Source organism: Cricetulus griseus, chromosome 3 (assembly GCF_003668045.3).
Source record: "Cricetulus griseus strain 17A/GY chromosome 3, alternate assembly CriGri-PICRH-1.0, whole genome shotgun sequence".
In the NCBI taxonomy this organism is placed as follows: Eukaryota; Metazoa; Chordata; class Mammalia; order Rodentia; family Cricetidae; genus Cricetulus; species Cricetulus griseus.
In genome coordinates this window covers 69684611-69698261 of record NC_048596.1, presented here as the reverse complement: position 1 = coordinate 69698261, position 13651 = coordinate 69684611, and positions in this window count along the sequence as shown.

Genomic DNA, 13651 nt, shown 5'->3' with positions numbered 1-13651 from the left:
CTCCACATATTCACTGCATATCCTCAGCTGTCTAAACCAAACAGGTTGGTTCCAGAAAGGATGGTGTCTACTATTGTCTTTGTCATCTCTGGGGAACTTTTTCATGATTTTTTTTTTATTGCATGTGAAGGTCTTGATGGTCCTGTCATGTCACCTGAAAAATAAGGCCAGAGTTGTCTTAGAAATAACCTGGCTTTCAGCAGGGCAGACACCACCTACTTGGACACTTTATTACTTCTCTGTTGTTGTGCTACAACACCATGACCAAGGCACTTCACGGGGGAAGAGTTTGTTTTAGTTTGTGGTCCCTGAGGGAAAAGAGTTCATCGTGGTGTGGACATGAAAACAAGCAGGAGACACAGTGTCAGGATCAGGAAGCCAAGAGATCACATCTTCAGATGCAAGCATGAAGCAGAGGGAGTGAGCTGGAGGTGGTGGGGTCTCTTAACTCTCAAAGTCTGCCTCCCAGTGATGTACTTCCTCTAGCAAGACCCCACCTCCCCATAACCTCTTCAAATAGTGCCACCACCCGGGGGCCAAGTGTTCAAACTGCAGGGACTATGTTAGACATTTCTCTTTCAAGCCACAGTAGACACCTTACTAACTTCTTCCCTTCCATTTTTCTAAAACATCCTGGCTTCACAGTTGCATTCTTCTTGGAAACCTAGTAGGCTGGGCTTGCAGAAGATTTCTGGGGCCATTGATGAGTTTAATGGATTGTTTCCATCTTAGGAAGAGATTACTGATCTCTGTGAATTCAGGAAGTCTCCCTGGCCTACCAGTTCTGCATCTGAGGGTTCAATCACTCATGGCTCTTAGAGTGGGCTGCACTGAGCTCCTATGGAAGCTTTATAAGATGCTGATGTCTGGATCTCCCCACCCCCAGAAGCCCTGTTTTGATGGGCTTGGGGTGTGATGGGGTATCAGCACATCTGGATGCCCTCTGAGACATCCTATTGAGCAGTATGGTGAAGAACCGGTGCCTTGCAAAAGTCTCTAGAGATATTGTTTATTATGACCTCACCGCTGACATTTCTGCTCAAAGAGAGCAGGGTTTTAATGAGATTGATTCTATTTTCTCTGCCCACAATGTGATTCCTGGCATACAGAGGCTAGTCAATAAATATTTGTGGAATAGGGAATGCTTAAAGATAACACTGCAAGGTGAGTTGGGAGATTTGGGCTGTAGGAAGAGCACTCAAGGCATGATGGATAGGGGAAGGGATTGGCTGGATGAGAACAAGATCTCAAGTCCAATCAGCCTGAATGGTGAGACTGGTTTCTGCTGGGAGCTTTGTTGAGGCCACACTTAAGAGACAGAATTCTTTCCTGGAGTGATTAGGACAGTATTTAGGTGGGAAAGGGGAAGATGGAAGGATTGTGTATTGACAGGAGAGGGGGCAATTGCCATACTTTGGCTCTTATTCTCTGTGACTAGACCGTGAAAGGCCCCAGCCAACCCTACAGAGAGCTCTGGTGCTGAGGGAAGGGTGAGGCTACCACAGACTACAGCCACACCTAGAAACAGGAGGCAGGCCAGAAGTGAAAGGAAAAATATCAGCTCAGGACCCCCAAGACCAAGTTCTCAGAACAAAGGGAGGGACAGAGAGCAGGGAATAAGAGACAATGACAGGAGATAAGAGGACAGGGAGAAGGAGAAGGAGAAGGAAACGAGGGAAAGTGGGCTGGAGAATTTGTCCCGGAGAATAGAGAGGAGACACACTCGGCACATAGGAAAATGGTAGTTAATAATGCTATATAGGGAAACCCCATGTTAGGATGTGGTGTGTAATTGGGCATGTTAATTAGGGCGGCCAAAGGGGGCTTTTGGTTGCCAGACTTCAATGTTTTGATAGTTGGGCCTTGATAGTTGGCCTCAGGAGGAGGAATTGGCCAAATAAGGGAAGAGACCTCGGTGAATAGGAATGTAATCTAATGGATTTTGGCAAGGCAGAGGGGATGGGAGAGAAGGGCAAGGCCTGCCAGAGCCATGCTTGCCACACTCCAGCTGGCCAGAGTCCCTTCAAGGAGCCTCCAGTGCTGTCCCCAGCCAGGCATGAGCCAAATCTGCAGACTTATGCCCCATTTCAGTTGTGTCTACTTTCCCCAACTGTCAGTTTAGCCTGATTTCAGACGGGTTGAAGAGAGGTAAGAGGGTGGAAGAGTGGTTCCTATAAAGCCAGGACTATGGAAACCCCAAGAATTAGTGAGTATTTATTACTTTTCTGTTGCTTTGATGAAACACCATGACTAAGGAAACTTACATAAAGAAGAATTAATATGGATTTATGATTCCAGAGGGGGAGTTCACAATGGTGGGTGGAGGGCATAGCAGTAGGCTGCAAGAGCAGGAGCTGAGAGATCACATAAACAATTGCAAACATAGAGCCAGAGAGTAAACTGGAGGGGGGCAGGCTATAAACTCTCAAAGGCCACCCCAAATGATGCTCATCTTCCAACGAGGCTCTATCTCTTATAGATTCCAACATCTCCTCCAACACGTAGCAACACCTTGGGACCAAGCCCATGGGGACACTTCTCATTCGGCCACCACAGAACCCTTTGAGGGAGAGGTATATTCCAGGAAAGGGGACTTAGTAGTTCACTGCATCCAGCCGTCTTCGGGATGGTGACTTCATCCTAATGCCGATCCGACCTTGACTCTGTTGTCAACAGACATTTGCACAAACTCAACGATGAGGAGTTGGCAGGCAGAGAGGAAATGCTCCTGAAGGAGAGCCTGAGAGAGAAGGTGTGTTTGGGGGAATCAGTTTGATTTGCAGAGGGAGTGGGTGGATGGGACATGGCAGAGTTGGGTATTTTGTTGTCCCTCTGTCATCAAAGGAAGCATTTGTTGGTCTATTTGCTCGAAAGGTGCCCCTATGCTGCCAGAAGTGCCTGTCTGAGTCTAGAGTCACAGGCCAGCTGGTTTCCTGGTCAACTGGGTTACAGAGTCTCTAACCCATCCTGTAGTCTCCCACAGTTATGAGGCTGTATCAGTTTACAGAGGAAGCATTAACTGTGGTTTCCCTTATCTTCAAATAACAACTTCCTGTATTAGACCAGCATAGAGATGGCGCCAGGCAAACCCTCCTGTGACTCTGCTGGTTCTACCACAACCAGACAAAGCTGGAGAGTGGGAGGGAAGAATCCCTACGTTTGGAGCCCTTCGTCCTGTTTGTGCAGTCTGGGCAGGAATAAAATAGGAGAGAGGATCCTTTTACACCCCTGGGGCTGAACCTGGTCAGGTTCACAGAGCATGCTGTTACTTTTCCTCCCATGATGAGAGAAAATAGCAAGGACCTGGGGAAGGGTAGGGTGAGTAGGGTGACTAGGCTCTACTCCAGTGGTACTGTGCCTTGTGACCCATTGGCTAACTCCATTTGAGATGGTAGAAAAGGAATTGGCCCTTTCTGGGAAGTTCACCCACTTGGCTCACTGTGGGTGGGGTGTGCATTGAGCCTAGGGAGGCTCAAGAGAAAGGGCGGAAGACGAATCACACCAATCAAGTGGCTTGATAGTAAATGAAAGTCCCCTCAAGCCAATGTGGTACCACCAAGTGGAGAAGCAAGGCTCCAGGATATTTAGGATTGGGGTATAGTGATGGAATGACACTGAAGTTTTTCTGTGCACACAAACTATACCACTCCCCTTCTGATTCATGGAAGCACTCAGGGAATGGATTAACTATCAAGTGCTTTTTTTGCATATATTAGCAGCATTAGCAGAACCCATGAGCAGTTTGTTTTGCAGGGGTTAGTGCAATATTTATTTGTCTAAATGTGCAAAGTGGAATATTTCTCTCTGGTCAGTTTGCCCTGGTATTCACACACTAATGCATTCAGTTGAGCACTGCCATAAGCTCCATTCTTTATACAAGACACTAGGAACACAGTGATGAGAAAGACAGGATGCTTGAGGAAGGGCCTGTGCAGTGGGATGAGACAGACATGCAAGGTCAGTGAACTATACACCAGAAAAACCTTGGTCTCCTCCCATCACTATACCCCAGTCCTAAATATCCTGGATTCTAGCAAGAAAAGGGGTGCTGAGCCAAGGGTTCAGAAAGAACTACAGGGCAACATTGCGGGTGTTTGAAGAAAAAGCACATGGAAATTTGGGAGCGCTCACTTATCTCCTTCATTTGATATGGGTTTTTATTCATACAAATCCCACAACAGCAGCAACAGTAGGTAAACACACACAGGGGAAAGGGATTTGGGACACTCCTTCTCTGGGTCTTTGTTGGGAGAATTGCTGCTTGGCTGTTGGAACATATGTCTGGCTCTCACTCATACATGTGTTTGTCTCTGCTGTGGAGCAAAAGTGAATGAGATCCACCCACAGGGAACAAGAAAGCAGCAGAATGCTGCTGTTTCATGGATGTAACTTCATCCTGGAGCCCCTGAGCTACACATCTACTCAGTGGCATCTTTACTTATTTATTTGAAAGATAGAGTTTTATATGTCCTAGGCTGCTTTGATCTTGGAACTTCAAACAAGCTATGCAACCAAGAATGAACTTGAACTTCTTGTAGCCTGCCTCCACCTTGTGAGTGTTGGGATTATAGGCATGCACCACCATGCCTGCTTTATGTGATGTTGGGTGTTGAACACAAGGCATGTTAGACAAGTACTCAACCAACTAAGCTACATCTCCAGCGTCAGTGGCTTGTCTTGAGCAGCTCCACTCTCACTGGATCCAACATCAGAGGGTACGAGGAGAGGCCAGCTCTGGACATTCAGCTTTTCTTGTGTCCTTTCATTAATCAAGAAAATGCAGGCAGTGTAATCTGCACAAATAGGGCACAGCTTGAAAAGAGGTAGCAATAGAAACAGAGGGGGTGGGGAGGGCAGACGGAGAAGGAGATGTTGAAGACAGGAGATAGAAGAGAAGGGGAGCTGGGTGTTGGTGGCACACACCTTTAATCCCAGCACTCGGGAGGCAGAGGCAGGCGGATCTCTGTGAGTTCCAGACCAGTCTGGTCTCCAGAGCGAGTGCCAGGATAGGCTCCAAAGCTACACAGAGAAACCCTGTCTCTAAAAACAAAACAAAAAAAAAAAAGAAGAGAAGGGGAAGATGGGAGAGAATGGAAAATGAGAGGATGGGGAGGAATGGGAGGGAAAAGGGAAGCATCTAGGTCATTTCATTTAGAGAATAAAATTGTGCTTCCCAAGAAAGGGGTTTGTCTTGGGTTCAAGTCCCAGCTCTGACATAGATGTGTGGGAGTTTATATAAGGCAAAGGAACAAGTGGCTAAGACACAATGAAATGATGGGACAACTGGGTTGGAATCAAGCTGCAAGGAGAAACTGAAGGATGACAAGTCCTTCCCTCTCCACTTTCTGAAATGAGAGACAGGATTACGAACCAGAAGAGTGGCCATATGCAGAAAGGACTCCTGGGAGGTTCTCCCAAACAAGATGTTGGATGTGGAAGGTCAGAGAGAAAAATTTAGATCTGCCATCACCCAGGCAAAGGGCAGGCCAGCACCTGGTCACAGCTGAGCTTGGATTAAAGCCCAGGCTGCCTCTCCTAGCTAGACCTCTGCCAGAGTCAATCCAGAGGCAACCCTTGGGAGAGAATTTTGCAGACAAAGAAAGTAGTGTGCTGAATGAAAGTTTCAATAATTTGTCCAAGGTCATACTATTTTAATTTAGAAAAACCAAGGTAAAACAAAGTCTGGCCAATCTCCATATAATCTGAGGTCAGACTCCCCAGGAAATGATATGGTAACTGAATGATGCAAATTCACCTTATTCATTTGATAAGGACAATGAAAATAAATATGAAGCTAAAGACATACACCCAGGAAAATAGTGATAGGGGTCTAGCAGTTTCCATTGTCACCCCTGTGTCACCACGAACAAAATTGGGGCATATACATACATGTAGGCAAAACACCCTTAAATGGCAGGCTGGTTTTGAAACATGGCACATCATTAAAATAATATCAATAGCTGATATTCACGGTACATTTACTATACACAGGTGCCAGTCTCCAAGCTGTTCATGAATGATCTCATTTAAACACTAAGCACTGTGTGTTTAAAAATCCACACTTCTGAAACTAACCAGCTCAACAGCTTTAATGATCCATGTCAGTAAGTAGGGCATGCTAAAAATATGGCAGCTTGAGGGTTGGTGAGGTGGCTTGGTGCGTAACAGCACTTGTTGCTATCACAGAGGACTTAGGTTCAGTTCCCAGCACCCACATGGTGGTTCACAACCACTAATAATTCCAATTCCAGAGGACCTGACACCCTCTTCCAACCTTCACAGATACCAGGCATACAAGCGGCACACATGCATACATTCAGGCAAAACACTCATACCCAAAAAATAAATCTAAAATACAATGTTGGAACTATATGTACATGGTATGTCATGGAGTACTGGCCAGACTAAGCTATCTGGGTTAAGGAAGGGGTGTGGCTCCCAGTGCTCACAGAGACATTAACGGACTCATTACCCTCCAGTGGGAAAGTTCTGTAGCCTGGGACAGCTGTGGTGATGTATACTGACAAGATACCATCCCTACGGGCAGGTGTCAGTCCTGATTCATCTTCATTCCACAGGAAACTCCCATCATCATGCAGGGTGGAGCCTCCTTCATGCTCCAAAATACAGGTATACTTCCTTCATGCACCTTCTTCCTTCCTTCCTTCCTTCCTTCCTTCCTTCCTTCCTTCTTTCCTTCCTTCCTTCCTTCCTCTCTCTCTGTCTCTGTCTCTCTCTCTTTCCCTTCCTTCCTTCCTTCCTTCCTACCTTCCTTCCTTCCCTCCCTTCCTCCCACCCTCCTTCCCTCCTTCCCTGCTTCCTTCCTTCCTTCGCTTCCTTCACTTCCTTCCTTCGCTTCCTTCCCTCCTTCCTCCACCCTCACTTCCCCTTCCTTCCTTCCTTCCTTCCTTCCTTCCTTCCTTCCTTCCTTCCTTCCTTCCTTCCTTCCTTTCAGATTTATTTATTTTCTGTGTATGAGAGCTCCATCTGCATGTTCACCTGCAGGCCAGAAGAGGGCATCAGATCCCATTATAGATGGTTGTGAGCTGCCATGTGCTTACAGGGAATTGGACCTCTGGAACAGCAGCCAGTGCTCTTCACAGCTGAGCCATCTCTCCAGCCCCACACATCTCTCTTTCTATCTGGGAGTTTGATACAAGCAATCATGCTTGCTTTCTTTAGCTTCGCAAACTTTAGTGCAAGACCCTGGCCTTTTCCACAACTGGAGATGGCGCTTGCTAAGGGTTGTTACTAAGGATACAGGCTTCAGTCTGTCTGTGTTGTGAGGGGGTGATGCGAGCTGTTTTCTGCCAGCCTCCCCATAGAGTTCTTACTGCTCCTCGAGGGGTTTGCCCAAGGAAGAAATCATGTTTTCCAAGAGGGCTGAAGCTAATTGAACATGCGTAAGTGAGTTACAGTATATACACATGAAACTGCCTTATCTTAAAATCCTGCTTGGCAAAGCCTTGCCCAGGATCCTGGCACTCTCATGGGGGAAGAGGGAGAGGGAGAGAATTGCAATCTATCTGCATTCAGGAGCTTTCACCTGTGAGCCTCAGAACAGTCCTGGGTAGAGCCACCATCGGCCAGTACTTCAATCTTCATAGTGGGTGGCTGAGCTCTCACATGGGATCAACAATGCTTTGCTTCATTTGCCCTCAAGAGTAGTTCATCTACTTCCTGCTCCAACTGTTCACATTGAAAGTGTTTTTATGTTACCTTTATTTGGTGTGTTTAGGACGGTCGTGTGAGTACCATGGTTCATGTGTGCAGGGCAGAGAACAACTTGCAGAAGTCGGTTCTGTCCTACCATGTGCTGCCGGGGGACCAAACTCAGCTTGCCAGACTTGGCAGCCAGCACTTTACTGAGCTTTCTGGCTGGCCCCAGTTGCTAATCCTTTTAATAATGGTGCTCAACCTTGACACACGATGGGGGTGGTTAGGGGGGGTGGGCCTAGGCCCTATCCCAAAGGATATAGCAGACTCTGATGACCCCCTATGGAAGGCCTCACCATCCCTGGGGAGCAGAAAGGTATGGGATAGGTAGGGTGTTAGTTGGGGGGAGGGAGGCCGAGAGAACTGGGAGTGACATGTAAAATAATCTTGTTTCTAATCTAAATAAAAAAAAACAGAGGAAAAAAAAACCAAAAAACAACAACAACAAAAAAATGGTGCACAAACTGAAAAACTCTTATCTGTGGAGTTCAATGGTAGACACAGGCTCACAATCCAAAATCACTGTGCTCTCTACCCTCAGTCACGGGCAATGCCTGGGGCAATGCCCCCTCATTCACTACTACTTGTGGAAGTCCCCCTGTGGCAACCTCCCTGACTACCACTACCATCACTGAGACAGGAGGACAGAGGTGAAGAAAGAGGCATCAAAACTCACATATGAGAGTTTTGTGCGAGGAGGGATAGTAAGTGCTGAGCTGGCAGAGCCACGGAAAAATGCCCACCACGGTCGGCCCTCTGCATTCATGGAATCTCTCCCTCAGCAGCCATCACTGCCAATAACTCCTCTGGTGTGGTGGGACCTCACTGATCCTTCCCCAGCTCATGCTGGGATTTTGGCTGGCTTGATTCTGTGCAGGGAACCACAGACACTCAGATTGATGTGTGTACTAGCCATGCCATGTACAGAAGTCAGCTTTTCTTTTCACAGCTCCTCCACCCCCATCTACTGGTTCTTATGTTCTTTCCATTCCTTCTTCCATGAAGTTCCCTATGCTTGGATGGTGGGAGGTTGATAAGATGACTCAGCCCACGCTGAGAACTCAGAGTTGTTTAGACTCAGCGTCTTGACCAGTTGAGTTACTGCATTAGCCATTACCCTCTGTGAAAAGAAACTCCTCTGACCAAAGTTGAGAACAGCACAAATCTATACATACAAACACAAATACTTAGAATGCAGTTGGGCTGCACAATTTATTAGAACAAGAAAAAGATACCCTTAAGGCCTGTGATCGTTCCAGTCATGGGCTTTAGATCAGGGTTACAGAAACAGACATGAAGTCCATCCTGTGTAGGCCTCATAACCAATCAGAAAGTGGCTGGCTAACCCCATAACTGCCATGCCACTACTTTCCCAATTGGCACATCTTGCCATCAGGTCCATGTTGTAGCATGCAGTGTTCAGTGGTGGATAAGGCATTGTGTCTTTCTTTACTCAAAGGCTACACAGCATCATCTGGCATTATGTAAACCAGTCAGCAGGGAGAGTTTCCTGGTAAGTTCAAGGTCCAGTTCTCTATGTTCTGCACCTGGATTAAAATTTTATCTAAGGAGTTGTGAGAACTTCTACAAATTCGTTTGTGTGTGTGTGTGTGTGTGTGTGTGTGTGTGTGTGTGTGTGTGTGTGTATGTTTGTGTGTGTTGTGCATGCATGTTTTTGTGTGTGCTAGTTACATGTGTTTGTGCATGCTGTTTTGCACGCATGTGTGTATACTTGCATGTGGAAGCCAGAATGTCAACCTCAGGTGTCATTCTTTAGGAGCTGTTCATTTTGTTTTTTAAGTCTCTCACCAGTGCCTGTACTTACTGATTAGACTACTCTGGCTGGACAGTAAGCCTCAAGGATCCCCCTGTCTTCACCTTCGTAGATCTGGGAGCCATGCTCAGCTTGGGATTGAACTCAGGTCCTCATGCCTGCATGGCAAGCACTTCACCAACTGAGTTATGTCCCCAGTCTTGGATAAAAGGTGGAGGAAGTGAGAGGGATGGGGAGGCAGCTGTGTAGGGGCCTCTACAGGCCCAGTCATGTAGCAGGAGCAACTTAGAAGCACCTTCCTGACTTTAGACTAACTGTTGCCCTAAAACGCATCTAACTTAGCAGTGGGGACAGTAAGACTGGCAGCCAACCACAGAAAAGTGGGGCACATTGCAAGCTTCTCAGCAATGTGCAGGGATTTGGAATCTTAATCATCTTTCCAAAGGTCATGAATCAAGAAGTTGCTGATAGAATGAGACATTTAAAAAGAAAAGTGAGGAAATAGCTCGGCATGGGCAAAAGATACCCAAGGGCAGCCTGTCCAGCCTGCCTGAAGGCATCCACAGGCTGGCCATTGTGATGAGCAAGTATATGGTGGAGAAATGAGAAAGAAAGAGAGGCGGAATGGTTCATGTGCTATGGTAAGAGGCAGTTCTGAAGCAGTGAAGGTGGGCTGGTGTTGGTGCCTGTTTGCCACCTGGGACCAGGGTAACATCAGGGCCTGGGCTGCTGCCTAGGGCCAAGTCTGGGTCCATGGTCCTACAACATCCAGGGTCTGTGTTGAAGTCCATGACCCATGTTGCCATCAAGGCCATGGGGATACTTGTGGTCTAGGCTACTACCTGTGGCCATTTTAGTGTCCAAGGGTTGAGCTGCCACCAGGGCCATGATGATCTGAGTGATCATGCTGCCACTTGAGGCCATGTCTGGACACATGGCCCTGCAGCAGCCAGGCTCTGTGTTGATGTCCATGACTTCAGTAACCACTGAAGGCTGTGTGGATGATTGAGGTCTGGTCAGACACCTGAGTCAATGTTGGTGTCTGAAAGCCATGCTGACACCAGGGCCATGCTAATCTGGTTGGCCTGTGTTGCCACTCAGGGCCATGGTGACATCTGGGTCCATGGCCCTACTGCAGCCAGGATCTGGGTTGATATCCATAGCTCCTGATACCACTGATAGCAGTGCAAATGCCAGGGGTCTGGACCACCACCTGGGGCCATTTTGGTGTCCAAGGACCACACTGCCTTTAGAGCCATGCTGATCTGAGTGACCTGTGCCAAGTGGCTGAGGACAATGTCTGGGTCCATGGAACTACCACAGCCAGAGTTAGCATCTGTGGCTCCTGGTGCCACCAAAGGCTACATAGATGCCCAGATTCTAGGATGCAACCTGTGGCCATGTTGGCACTCAAGGGCCTTGCTGCCATGGGGACCATGCCTATCCTTGTGGTCTGTGCTGTCACCTGCGGCCTGTGCTATCATCTGGGCCCAGGCTGCTGCTATGGGCCATGTCTGGGTCTGTGGTCCAGCAGCAGTCAGGGTCTGGGTTGATGTCCATGGCTCCTGTTGCTACCAGGGACTGTGCTGATGCCTGGGGTCTGGACAGCCACCCGAGACTGTGTTAGTGTCTGAGGGCCTTGCTGCTCCTGGGGTCATACTGATCAGTGTGGCTGATCTAAATGGCCTGTGCTGCTAGCAGTGCCATGGTGATGTCTGGGCCCAAGCTGCTGCCAAGGGCCATGTCTGGGTCAGTGTTCCTGCTGCACCTGGGGTCTGTGATGGTGTCCAAGGCCCTTGCTATCACAGGAAGTCATAGGAACAATGCAGGTTTAAATCCAAGGGCCATGCTGCCCCACATTCAGGAGAGATAGTTCCACCCCTCACCACATGCATGGGAGAGCTGGTCCTGATGGCACGGGTCTAAGAGGACTGGCTCTGCCCCTCACCCGAGGGGGTGGTCCCAGCGGCCCAGACTGACCAGCTCAGCTACCACTCAGACCCACATCCTGGGACTTTGGTTGGCTCACCCTAATATCTACCCTATCTGTGTTCTGCTGGAGCAAGTGAGGGGACTGGTCCTGCAGAATGATAACTACAGGATCTCCATGACTCAGGGTAACAGCAGGATATCTGAGAGAAGTTTCAGTGAGGGTCCAGTGATGATGGTGTGCCAGAGGCCTTGACTCATTGCAATGGACATTTTGTGGGTGGGGCTGATTGGACAAAAAGGTATACTTCATGACACGCCACAGCTTCCAGTGCCACTAGGATGAATACAGAGGTGTTGGAAAGTCGGAGGAGTGAGGCGGTTTTTTTTGTTTTTGTTTGTTTTTTTTTGTTTTTAATTTTTTGGGGGGTTGGGAAGCATTCTGCAGGGGTGAGGAGTGGATATGGAGGGACTAGGAGGTAAGGAGGATTGAATCTGAAATTCCCAAAGAATCAATAAAGAATTATTATTATTTTCTTTTAAAAGCCTGAAGTGGGGTAGACCACCATGCTGCCCTCTATGCTGGGAAACCCAAATTAGGGATGAATGCTTTGGTGTTAACACAACAAAAGGCATGTGCCTGAAAAAGCTTCAGAGGGAGTATACTGACGATGCCTAAATGGGTACCACCAATCATCTGCAAAATTCCATGAACTGAACACAGTTTCTCTCCAATGATACAGATACTTAAATATTATGTGGCCAGATAGAAATGGTTGTGGACCGGATCTTTCAAGGGAATTGCATCCCATAGCAGCATGAGAGGAACTAGTCATCCTCCATGTCCTCCTCCCACTCCCTTCCCTCTCTTCTTCATCTGTTTCTTTGTGTGCGTGGTGGGTGCACATGTGTGTGTGGGCGACATGCACCTGTGTGAGGAGACCCACGGTTGATGTCAGGGATCTTCCTTGGTTGCTCTTTCATTTTATTCTTTAAGGCAGGATCTCTCAATCAAACCCAGAGCTCACTGATAGGGCTACTTTCATGAGCCAACTTGCTCTGGAGATCCCCCATCTCCTGAATATACCTTCCAAGGCTGGAATTAGATGTAGGCCACTATGCCTGCCTAGTATTTATGGGAGTTCTGTAGCTCCAAACTCCCATCCTATTGCTTGCATAGTAAGCATTTTAAACACTGAATCACTTCCCCAGGCCAGAACTTATCTTAACCATTCATCTTAGCATGTATATTCATCCAAAAATTCTACTATTCATGGATGGGCTATCCAAGACTTAGGCCAATTTGTTTATGTAAAATTCAACTTCATGATACTTAGTATAATAAAAATACCTCAAATACCTTCCACACAGGACACTTTAAGCTTACATTAGATCTGTGCATGGGGACCACTGTTCTTTTTAAAGTAATATTTGTATTAATTCTTTGAGAATTCCATAGAATGTATTTTGAGCATCCTCATGTTCCTCTTCCAACTCCTCCCATATCCACCCCTCATCCTCTCCTCCCCATCCACCCAGCTCTGAGTTTTCTTTCTTTTTTTTCCAAATCTGATCCACTTCATGTTGTCCAATTCCTCTTGGGAGTGGAACCTAAGCTTGAGTATGGTTTATCTGCCAGGGTTCACATCCTTAAAGAAAACTGACGCCCTGTAGCTATCAAATGCCAACAGCTCTTCAGCCAGTGGTGGGATTTTATGTTCACCTTCCTTCTCCCTGCTGGGATGCTGTCTGATATGAGGTGGTACAGTTCTTACACTCTCTGTAACAATCACTGTGAGTTCATATGCTCATTGCCATGTTGTGTCGGGAAAGACACTTGGCATCATCATTGCCTGTGGCTCTTATAATGTTTCAGCCCTGCTTTGATACCTGCCATTTAAGGCTGACCACTCCACAGGCTCTTATTCTCTGCACATTGACCACCATGAGGGTCTCTGTGCCAACTGCTGTCTCCTGCAAGGAGAAGCTTCTCGAATGAGGCCTGACAGTTGCACTTATCTTTCATTGTTCTTAATCAAAACATGTAGAAATAAATAGCTATTATCACTTACCTTTAAGCTCTCTTTGGATGCTCTTACTGTGTGTGTGTGTGTGTGTGTGTGTGTGTGTGTGTGTGTGTGTGTTTGTACATGTGGATGTGAGTGTGCTTGCATGTGCAAATACTGGAGTCCAGAAGACAGCCTCTGCCTTTATTCCTTTAATCTGCTAAAC